General features: G+C 47.4%; 1 long non-coding RNA gene across 1 annotated transcript; it reads left to right on the forward strand.

Annotated features, from left to right (window-relative positions):
- Positions 1 to 1,991: 1,991 nt before the first annotated feature.
- Positions 1,992 to 4,784, forward strand: LOC111775393 (uncharacterized). Its single transcript, XR_002811072.2, has 2 exons — positions 1,992 to 2,450; positions 4,057 to 4,784. It is a non-coding gene; the product is annotated as an uncharacterized lncRNA (long non-coding RNA).
- The last annotated feature ends 7,161 nt before the right edge of the window (positions 4,785 to 11,945 follow it).

Here is an 11,945-nt window from a genome sequence, read left to right on the forward strand (position 1 = left end):
AGTGCGGGGGCGTGGCCCTGTTGTGGGCGGGGCCAGTGCGGAGAGGCGGGGCTAAGGCCGGGAGGCCGGGCGCGGATGGGGCGGTGGGCCATGCGGGGCGGGGCCAGAGCGGGGGGCGGGGCCATGCGGGGCGGCAGGTGCGGCCAGGGGACCCGCGTGGCGGGAGGCGGCGCTCGGACCGGGCCCGGAAAGGCCGGCGCCGAGGAAGCACGGCGTTGTGGCTCGGCGGCTTGTGGTCGCGGCCCGGCCTCGGTCGGTGAGGAACTGGGGTCCGGAGGTTATGTCCGTTCTGCCCCCGCCGCCTTCCGCGGGCCTTCCTGGTTTTGCGGTGTTCGGAGTTGCAGAACTTCGCCCAGGCCACAGCCCAGCTACCGTCCTCCCTTTAGCCTATTAAACTCGCCGTGGAGGCGTCGGCGAACCTGAGAGTTGCGAAGAGAAAGCGCCTCTAAATGCCTTCTCCGGGCCCTGCATTTGTATTTGAGGAAGCTGAAGCTGCGCCGGTGAAATGGCTTGTGCAGACTTCCATAGCCCAGGTCGAAACGGCTTGGCCCAGGACTGGTTTATTTTTAGAGGAAGAACAATTTGCATTACCCCTTCAGCAATTAAATATCAAATAGCGACTTATTAAGCAGCCTCTCATCATGAGATCTGCCCTCTTTCCTCTCCGACCACATCTCCTGTTACTCTGCACTTCTACCGTTCCACTCCAGCCACACTGGCCTCTGTCCCTCCTGAACGCTCCAGGCTTGTCCTTAGATACGCGTGTGGCTAACTACCTCACCTGCTGCAAGTCTGTGCTTGTCCTGGCCTTCTGCAAAAACAAAATTGCAGCCCATCTTCCCATCCTCCTTACCCTACCCTACTATTTTTTCATGGCACTTAGCACGTCCGCCCACCCTCTACACTGTGCATATAGATGTTTATTTTCTCCCCCTTCCAGAATGTAAGCCTACAAGGCTGAGCTCTTTGGCACTCAATTAGTATTTCTTGAATGAAAGATTACATGATTACAGTAGCATTAAGCAAAATTTTAGAGAGAAAAACTTAGTGAAGATACTGTACAAACTAGAGAGGAATTGTTAGCCAGATCATTTTATTTATATTAATGAATCCTGGAGCTCAGTACTCCTTAAACTTCGGTGAACATGTGAACTGCCTGGGGATTTTGTTAAAATGCAGAATTGGATTCAGATTGGGGCTCCAGATTCTGCATTTGTAACAAAATGCACAGGGAATGCCAATGCCTCTGGCTCTGAGAACACACTTTCAACACGAAGGCTTTAGCTCAGTCTAGACTGAGTTTTGGGGAATGTTTTGTTTGATGTGTTCATGATGCCCGCTGTCTTAGTCTGTTCTTGCTGCTATAACAAAATACTGCAGACTGAGTAGCTTATACACAACAGAATTTCATTTCTCACAGTCCGGAGGCTGGAAGTCCAAGATCAGGTACCACATTGTTGGCTAAGGGGTCTTTTCTGGGTCACCAACTTCTGGGTACCCTCATGTGATGGAAGAGGGAGGGATCTCTCTGGAGCTTCTTTTATAAGGCATTAATCTCATTCATGAGGCTTCCACCTTCATGATTTAAGCACTTCCCAAAGGCCCCACCTCCTAATACCATCACCTTTGGGACATAGAATTTCAACATATGAACTTAGGGGGGACACAAACTTTCAGGCCATAGCACTCACTACAGGAAAGGCACCTTCTAGTCAAGCAAGGATAAGTAAGAACTGGTCTCTGCTGTTTAGGAGTCGATGGAGTAGGACAGAATATGATATTCAGTTTGTTCTGTAAACATCTTTGTAGTAGCCATCACAGGTTGGGTTACCAGGAAGTAGACTCTGAGGGGAGATTAGTGTGAAAGACTTGCCCTGTTCTCTTGTGATCGGCCCGTGTGAGGAGTGAAGGACACAGGATTGAGTAGAGGGGGAAGTTGGTCTGTGACGCCATCACAACAAAGGCTTTAGCCCACCCCTTGGAGCTGGGATGACTTTTTAGAGGCGTCTTGAGTTGGTATGAGTGGCTGGGCCTTCAGCTCCCAGCATCTGTTAGTCATGGGTGCAAACCACTCCTGGAAGGGGACGTGATTTGGGGCTGTCCTTTCTTTAACTGAGACGTGCTTCAGAGCGTGTTGACAGCTGAGGGTTTCTGCCAGCAGCACCACCAGCAGCCGGAAGGGAGTGGACTGAGCTTCCGTTCCTGAAGGGGGATCTGGGCACCATCAGTGTCCACCACGGTACCTACCCTTCTGAGTCACTTGGAGACTAAAAATATTTATTAATTCGCTAAATATTATTACGTGCTGCTGTGTGCGTCCAACACTGCTAGGTACAATGGTGTAGACCTGAGCAAGACAGATGTGATCCCTGCGCTCGTGGGGCTTACAGTCTATGAGGAACTAAACAGGCATTAATCAAGCTATTACGAAAATAAGTACGGAAATTGTGGTAAGTGTTATCAAGGAGAGCGATGGATTTACAGCAGCACAAACAGGGACTTAGCCTAGTCTAAGTTTTAAGGAAATTCTTTCTTAAGGCGGTTACAATTATGTTATGACCTGAAGAGTAAAGGGGAGTTGGCCTGGGTAAAGCTGGGGGTTGGGAGGGGAAGGAGGGTCACAGGCTAGTGAGAGAATAGAAGGAATCCCATGTAAATCGTAACAGCCACACAGAAGGCCAGTGAGCAGCTCCAGTTTCCTTGGTAAAAATCCAATGCCTAATGGCTGGAGAATATCCAAGTGAATGTTGGTCCTCACTACATCCTCTGTGAATTTTTAAAACCAAGAAAACCAGTGTGGGACGAGGGGTGGGTAAGGTCAAGGCGAAGGGTAAACTGAAGTCTGATTGGGAGCAAGGCTGTATTTTGAAGGCCACACTCAACACGGCCTGGAGGAAGTTGATAGACCAAAGAAAATAATTTAAGAAATTGGAAGCATGACCAAATGAGAAGAGAGTCTGGGTGTGCAGCCAACTCTGCACCCGGCTCTTGTGCGTCGTCTTCCCTTTTCTCTAGAGCAGAGATGTCTACCAAGTTCCCTGTAAGGAAGGCAGATTGAAACGTGTGTGGCTGAAGCACATAGTTCTGAATCCTGCTTGTTCTATAAATTATAGTCAATACGCCCTACCCTCTCACGTCTACCCGTGCCTCCACACTGTCCCTTACTTCCCTTTGTTTTTCCCATGGCACTTTTTACCATGTGGAGATGTACATATGATATGTCCACAAATATCTGAGAACTGACATTGCGGTAATCATCACCAAGGAGAGCAACAAGACTCTAGGAGCGTAAACAGGGACTTGACTTGTTCTAAGATTTAAGGAAATTCTTTATATATGTGTGTGTGCTTGCACACATAAATATATGTATATTTACGTTTAGGCACATAATTGTTTTCAGTTCTCTCTCTTGCACTAGACAGTCAGCTCCTTGACTCCTTCACTTCTGTACTCTCTGCACCTGGACAAGTGCCTCTCATCTCGTTTGTATTTATTGAATCAATACATGAGTGAGCAAACAAGCTTGCACATGGGTGTGGGTGGCGGCACTCTAGTTAAATCCACGATAATTAAGCTGCAGTTGGGTCATGATGAGGACGGTCATGTTTGGATAGCTCCCTGGTACTAAGGTACCGTCCGTTCTCGCCCTGCATGTAACCCCCTTCCCAGGAAAGCTGTCCTGTTGACATCTGTTTGGATCACATCAACCCCTGACTCAAAGGCGGTTGCCCAGGGACTGCAGAGTCCTCCAGCGGGTGGCTTGTTTGGGAGCACTGCATAAGACAGAGGCCACATGTGAGACGGCGACTGTGGCAGACATTGTTCATTAGCTGGCTGCCAGTAGCGTTTCTCAACATCCTTCTGCCTTGCTGCCTTCCCACAATCGAGGCTATAAAAGCTCAATACTCACTTTCCTGACCTTCATGGCAGCCAAGTATAGTCACCGTGACACAGTTCTGGTCAATGACACATAAGCAGAAGTCTGTGTATGTGACAAATTCAACAGGAGAGCTTGCTGGCCTTGACCCTGCTCTAATCTTCCTGCCTTAAATGTAGACACAGTGATGCCTGGATCTGCAGCAGCCATCTTGCAACCATGAGGCAACACAATTGAAGATGAAAAACCAACAGCTAAAGATGGGAAAATAGAAGGACAGAAAACCTCAGTTGTGGATGTCAACATTGAGCTGCTGAACCAATGACTGCAACCACCTGCCTCTGGACTCTTGTTACAGGAGAAAAAGTAAAGCCTTATGGATGTAAGCCGCTTCCAGTTTGGTTTTCTGTTAATTGAGCTGAAATTTTGTCTCAGGCCAGCCTAAATAAATTCTCTTTCAGAGAGCTGGAATGTAAACCAAAACAGAATGGAGGGTGGCTGGGGGGAAGGGAGGAGAGAAAATGAAGGCAACAAAGTTGAGGACAGAAAGTAGAACGCTAGAGCAGTAAGCAAAGAAGATCCTTGTGGAAGGGAGAACAGGAGGCCCAGGTCTTGGGGCTGCAGCTGCCACCAAAGGCTTGGGAGCACTGCTGTGTACCGTACAGGGCTCCCTCCTGTGCTTCCAAGGACCAGCTCACTGGTGATGTTTCCTCTTCTGACTTTCCCACATGGCCTCACCAAATCCCTTGTCGCTAAAGGTAATCTGAGTGTCTCTGCCCCTTGCACCTCACAGAGCCCACCTAACATAATGTCTAGCCATGCAGGTCAGTCTTGCCGAGGACAGCTCCTCCGTTCTTCTGGAAAACGTGTCTCAACATGGCATAAATAAATAAAGAATTTATAATATGATTTTTTGGACTAGAAATCAAATCAAATCAAATCAAAATTCGTCCTCAGGGCCTCGCCTCCCTCCTTCAGGGCTGCTCCCTCTCTGGGTCGGTGCTCTCTCTCACCCTCACCCCGCCGGTGCAGCTTTTCAGATGCTGAGGGTCCTCCCACTCTGGGAAGATCCCCAGCTGCCCCGGGTCACAAGGTTGCAGCCCAAGCTCCTCTCCACCTTGCTCTTCCGTCAAGAGTTAGGCAGGTGGATGCTCTTAGCTGGCTCTGGGCAAAGATGGATAAACAGATTAATTTATAGACATCAGCGTTTGAGAACCACTTTAGAGTTAGCACCCCTAGATATTTTAGTGTTATAACAGCTTCAAAGGAACCAAACCATGGATTTGCAATAGGGACATTGAAGGTCTTGACAAGAGCATAGAGAGTCAGATATTTTGTTCTGGGAGAAAGGACTTTTGGGGTACCTTTCAATTTATGATATGACAGCCCATGTTCCAAAGGAGAGCACCCGTGACACTAGCTGCTGCACACGAGCGGCTCACGGACTGACTCAGCCGGAACACAAGTTTGGTTTGGTTGGCTGAGAGAATTTTCTTTTCATTGTTTCTGGGCAGAGTACATGTTCCTTTTAGGTTTTTAGTGTCTGCATTTATTAGTTTTATCCTGTATGTCAACGCTGGGTTTCTAGAGAAGAGCAGATTATTATCTGCTTACAGCAAATAATCACCCCATCTTGCCTTTGTCTCAGTTCTTCCCCTGGGGCCATGCGATGAAACCAGCTGTGTCGTCCTACAGAGAACAGTGTACATGCCCCCCCTTCTGAGAGGTGAAGAGAAGTCCTTTGCTCCCTACGGTAAACAAATTCTCCTTGGGGCACAAAGGAGAGGGATCCTGGGCTCTCCCCTTTCGGGGAGCAATCAGTTTCTCCGCAGGGAAGGTAAGACAAGCCTCCAGCTTTACCTCCCACGACATAAAAAACACGTAGCTCAGGGGGGTAGAGCTCTCTGGAATTCTCATTGTCACCACTGGTTCGTTCACTTCCAGCCTTCTTCTTTTAGCCCAGATCCCAAATGTCAGTAAAATTTGTTCAGAAAACCCTAACTGTACAGAAACCGAAATTTTCTGTCACCCGCAGACCCTTGCCTCCATCGTGTTGCACTCTGCTGGGTTCCTGTTACCTTCCTGGTTCCTCCAGGCGTTTGGGTCTGACCCCTCTCCCCATGTCTCTCGTTAATTTAAATTAACCTTCAGTGATAGCTCGCAGCCACCAAGCCATCGTAATCAATACTTAGACTAAAGAACATAAAGGCGCTACCACCCAGACCTCTAAAAAGAGCCTTGAAATAGGTTAGGTTTGTGTGAATAAAGAATTTATAATATGATTTTTTGGACTAGAAATCAAATCAAAATGAAAAGATAATTTCTTACTACTTGCCGTAGGCTGCATGTCTGTGTCCCCCCAGAATCTGTCTGTTAAATCCTAACTCCCCACGGGATGGTGTTAGGAGGTGATTAGGTCATGAGGGTGGAGCCCTCATGAATGGGATTAGTGCCCTTATTAAAAAGAGACTTCAGAGGGCTCTCCGGCCCCTTCCACCATGTGAGGACACACAAGAAGATGCTAGTCTGCAACCAAGCAGCCGGCCCTCGCCAGACACCAAATCTGCTGGCGCCTTGATATTGGACTTCCAGCCTCCAGAACTGTGAGAAACAAATTTCTGTTGTTTATAAGCCGCCCACTCTCTGGTATTCTGTTATAGCAGTCTAAACAGACCAAGACACTATTCCAAATTATGTAGAAAACAATTTTATCTACATGGCAATTTATCACGTAGAAAAGTGTGTTAATCTTGTCACAGAATCTTAGCTGCTGGTTAGGAGCAAGCAACACCGTCTTTTCTTTGGTCAGTCTGTCCTCAGACATTACACGAGGGACAGTTGGGTACAGTGACGGCCTCTCAAGCTGGACCACCTGGGTCCAATGCGTCCACCACCCTTGACGAGCCTGTGATCTTGGGCAAGTTACTTGACTTCTCTGAGCCTCACTTTCATTGCCTGTGAAGTGGAGACAGAATAAGGCACACCACACAGGATCATTGGGAAGCCCAAAGGACGTGACGTGAACATGCGGACAGGTGAGTAGATGTACGTGAGCTGTGTGTTATCTGCAAGATACTTCCCCCACACCCAGTGATTTAAGGAAGAATAAGTTATAATTCCTTCTCTGAAGGAACTTATTCTATGAGAGAGAGAGAGAGACAGTTGCACTAAAAATAGCCTCGTAGCTTTATTTGTCTTGTAAGAGAAGCTGGTGCCACTCTGGTGCGGACACAGCAGGGAGTGGTCAGTTCTCCTCCAGGCTGGTGAGGAATCCGGAAGTTCCTTAGAGAGGAGGGGACCTTTGGACTAAATCTTGAAACCGGTTTCTGCTCTCACCTTGGGCTCCTAGCAACCACCAAATAGTGGTGGAGAAAACAAAATAGAAATTTTAACAGTATGAGATTTTCCTAAAGACCAACAAGAAATGACTGTGTCCCTGACGAGGAACGCTCCCTCCCTTAGATTTCAGGGCACGTAACAAACCTGTAAGCGTCGTCAGCTTGCATTTCCCGTTTTGTCTTTTCAAACTTCTGCACTCGCAGACCCACCAACCCTGCGCCTCCACAGCGCCCCATTCCTCAGTCATTTGTGTCCGGTTTAAGTACATCAGCAGTCTGGTGGGAAACCATGTAAGAGCTTGCTTTTTTTTGTTTATTGAGGTGTAATAGACATGTAACATTATATTAGTTTCAGGTATACAACGTAATGATTCAGTATTTGTATACATTGTGAAATGGGCACCACCACAAGTCTAGTTAACATGGTTACCACACATAGTTAAAACATTTTTTTCCTGTGATAAGAACTTTTAAGATCTACCCCCTTAGCAACTTTCAAATATGCAACACCATGTGATTAACTATAGTCACCACATTACAGTACATCCCTGGGACTTATTTATTTTACAACGGAAGTTTGTACCTTTTGACCCCCTCACCCATCTCACCAGCCCCCCATGTCTTGCCTTTGGCAACTGCCAATCTGTTCTTTGTATCTATGAAGGAGCTTGCTTGTTAAAATCAAGATACAATAAAGCCAACACTATCCCTTGGGCCAAAAGAAGGAGGAAAAATTGAATCATAACCTCAGTGGAGATATTAGCATATTTTTTTAAAAACTGCATTAAAAGAAGAAGATGGTTATAATCAAATGGAAACAGAAAAAACGTGGAATTCAGGGAGGCAAAATTGTTCAGTGTCCCCAGCAGAGTCCCAGAGAGAGAGGATGTCCTTTCCTGAGGATGTACATATCCAGTCCCTGTGCCAGAGAATGTGCCAGGAATTAATGAAGAGGGTGGCAACGCAGCCCGCCTGGGCTCAGATCCCAGCCCCTCATTTCACAGCTTGGTAACCGTGGGCTGTACCTCTGTGTACCTCACTTTCCTCATCTGTGAAGTGGGGATCGCAGTCACACTCGCCTCAACAGGGTGGATGTGAGGATCCGGGGACTGCATGGAAGAGTGTGGTCAGTGCCCGGCACAGAGAGAGTGCTTGAGAAATCATGGCCAGCGTTTCTCTTTTCTCAGCATCACCTGGTCACAGGCTCGTCTTCTCTCCTCCCAGCACACTCCATATGCAAGCCCACTCCACTTTGACATTCCTGATGTCAACTTCCTATCTGGTGGGGCTGACGCTGTGACTCTGGCTGGTGGTGTTAGGTGAGACCACACCTGACACAACCCCTCAGATCTCGAGGAACAAGCAAGCCTAGGAGGGTCACTGAATGCTGGGGACACACTCACTATCACAAAACGTTCAAGAGCTTCAGACAGGGGCTGAGCCACGGCCTCTGATTGCGAAAGGACTGAGAACCCCTTGAGATGGCCTGGAACCCTGCCTGCGTTTGGGACTCAGGAGCACGCAGCCATCAGGAGGGCTGCAAGAGGGAGCAACATGCCTGAGAGAAAGTCACCAGAAGCGAGGAGCCTGGCAGGGGCCTGTGACGGGCAGCAGGGCCGGCCATTAGAGAGGACCTGATTCCCTCAGTGGAAGTCTTACAGGAGCAATGCCTGACCTCCCCCACAAGGAGGAATTCTGCCAGCGGACAGCCCTCCCCTGTGAACTCTCAGATCTGGAGGCTCTTCTCTGGGCCTCCAGCCTCCTGTATTTTAGACTTGCCAGGCTCCAAGATCACGTGAGCCGATTCCTTAAAATAAATCCCCCCTCTACACACACAGACACACACTCACACACACCCTATTGGTTCTGCTTCCCTGGACAATCCTGACTTACACAATCACGCTTAGTGTTTCAAAGTTCAGTTGGTGATTTAATTGACCGTGCCTCCAGCTCTCTGTGACCCAGCATAGCAGAGTGCAAGGGTGAGCCCAGAACATCTTGGCTGTCTCTTGCACCATGCCTCCCAGCCCCCCCTGTGGTACTGCGGTCATGCATTTTGGGTGGAGGGACCCCGCCCCTCACTGGAGGCCCACCTCCAGGATGCAGGGCAATTTGCTTTACTCGAAGACCACCAGTTTAAATGTAAATCTCATCCAAAATCACGCTCACAGAAGCATCCAGAATAATGTTCGACCAACTGTCTGAACCCTGGGATCCCACCCAGCGGACACGTAAAATTAACCATCACAACTATTCCATTTGTTCTGCAAAAGTGAAAAAGACGCCCTTTTTTGTCAAGATAGACCCTAAGTACAAAAGAGTCTGTGCACTTTCTTGGGACAACATAATCCACTGGCATATGGATCTTCCCACCTGCTGGGGTGCTGGTTTATGATACGGCCAAAACTGGGTCTTCCTCTTGCAGTTCAGGGGTCCTTGCGTCTGAGCGAGCTGAGGAAGGAGGGAGGGACTGGCGCACAACCAAATTCCCAGGCTTGAACTGGCCCCAACCACCTCTGGGAAGCAAAACATCCAGAAAAAGGCAAATTAGCAGGACCTGTTTCAGGAAGAAGACAAGTGCTGTCCATTGCAGTTTTCACACACATTCTGGGCGTGGTACCTCAGGAAAATTGGAAATCAGAGCAGAGGAGAAATTAGGGAGGTGAATGGCATCCTGATCTTGCCTTGCAGGACCTGGGCCCCGTTCCTGATGGTAAGGATGAAGACAGAAACCCCAATCCTTGGGCTGCTATTGGCTCAGCCTCATGGGAAACAGATTCTGAGTTTCTCTCTTGTCATTGCCTTAAAATTTTCAGCAACTTAGTAGCTTCACTATAAAATGGTTATTGTAAAATACTTGTATTAAATTTATTTTTATGTTTCTTTTAGGAAAATGAATGAAAATAGAGAAATAATAATCTTTTGGTGGTAAACGTTCTCATTTTCTCTCGGGGTGGGGTGGGGTGGGGAATTGAGGAGGTTTTGAATTAGAGCCTAGAAGTTTAAACAGCTAAGGTGATAAGTTTCCTTTTTAGAAGGTGCTAAATTCTAGTCATCACTTCATTATCACTTCAAAAGATTTGCGTTTTCAACTCTGTGGTTTAAAGTGTGTATGTTAATGTGTCAGCAGTGAAGAGGAGCTGGGGAGTTTGTTGAACTGCATCGCAGTTTTTAACTAAAACACTCACTGTAAACATTGCTTTAGTCCCAATTTCTGTGAGCGGACTCTTCTCTTTTAAATGGAAGAGTTCGAAGCAGAAAATTGACTGGGTATATGATCTACTTTTAAAGATGAAGATTTGGATTTGCAGATCCATAAACCCAGTCCAGTTCGGAGGTTAGGAAATGGCAAAGAGTGAGACATCTGAAGATGATTTAAGAGTCTAGACTTGCCACCAGCACTACACGCGGCCACTGAGCTCTTTTAATGTGGCTATTCCAAATAGAGACGCACCGTAAGTGCGAAATATATACCGGATCTGGAAGGCTTAGCACAAAAGAAAAAAGTAAAACATACCATTAATATTTTCCTAATATTGATTACATGTTGAATAATCATATTTTGAATATATTAGGCTAAACTGTATTATCAAAATTGATTTCACCTGTTTATGTACCTTTTTATACTTATTTATAGAGAATTTTAAATTACACATGTGGCTCACGTTAAAATCTGCTCCACTACAAAAGGATGTCCCTCATTTCTGCCATTCTCTCTACCTATCTGTGGTCACCATGTTGGTCTCAGGCTCTTTTGCTTGGTTACTGCCGCCCTCTGCCATCTGCCACCACGTTTGTCCCCTCTCGCTCCATCATCAGTGCTTGCTGGTCAGTCTCCCTAAGTGAGGATGTCACCTGTGCCTGAGACAGACAACGACCTCACGCTCCTGAGTTTAAGGTTGCAAGTCTTCTGCCTGAGCTTCCTTGCCGTCATTATGAGACTTTGAAATTATATACTGTTTTAGTCCAAAACATAGAATTCTTGGAGGATCCTGGGGCATCTTAGGGGTTCCATGGCCTGGGCTGTGGGAAAGGAAGCAGGGACAAGAGCACCGTGGGAGGCTCAGGAGAGGCCTTTCATGGTCTCTCTGGTTCTGCACATGTGGTTAAAGAGGTCGCTGGATGGCTTCTGATTTTCACCCATGAGTCCCTTTCAGCTGTAGGTGGAGAATGACACCTGCCGCTGTCCAGCTTGGGTCAGGGTCTAGTGACTTGTCTCGTACTTCTTTTAGTCTTTCACGTTGTGGTTGGCCTGAGCACACGGGCCGTCTCTCCATACTGCCTGCCTGGGATAGCAATAGTAACACTCATTTGCTTTACAGTTTAGGAAGCCCTTTTAAACAGCTATTATATTATGGGATTCCCACAACTGTAAGCTGTCAGCAGTGTAGGGGAGCAGAATTTGCCACCCCAAAATGTGTCTATTTGGCTTGATTATTTTTAAGAGCAAAAGACTCAGGAAGAAACTTTGACCTGTCCTCTAACCACCTAAAAGAGTTTAAGAAAGAAGGCCTGTTACAGGAGGAAGCTGTCACCATAGATAACTACAGTCTAGTACATACTAGGTGTGTCAGACAGGGAGGAACCCAGCAGGGCCCACTGGATCAAAGTCCTCCCCGTGTCCCATTGTCTCTGCATGGCATGGGAATATTTGTTTACCAAACATTTGCTTTCCCATCTCCATGTGAATTACCTTCCTCCTCTTTGAAATCCCAAACCATTACTCCCAA

The sequence above is a fragment of the Equus caballus genome, chromosome 10 (genome assembly GCF_041296265.1).
Source record: "Equus caballus isolate H_3958 breed thoroughbred chromosome 10, TB-T2T, whole genome shotgun sequence".
Taxonomy (NCBI): domain Eukaryota; kingdom Metazoa; phylum Chordata; class Mammalia; order Perissodactyla; family Equidae; genus Equus; species Equus caballus.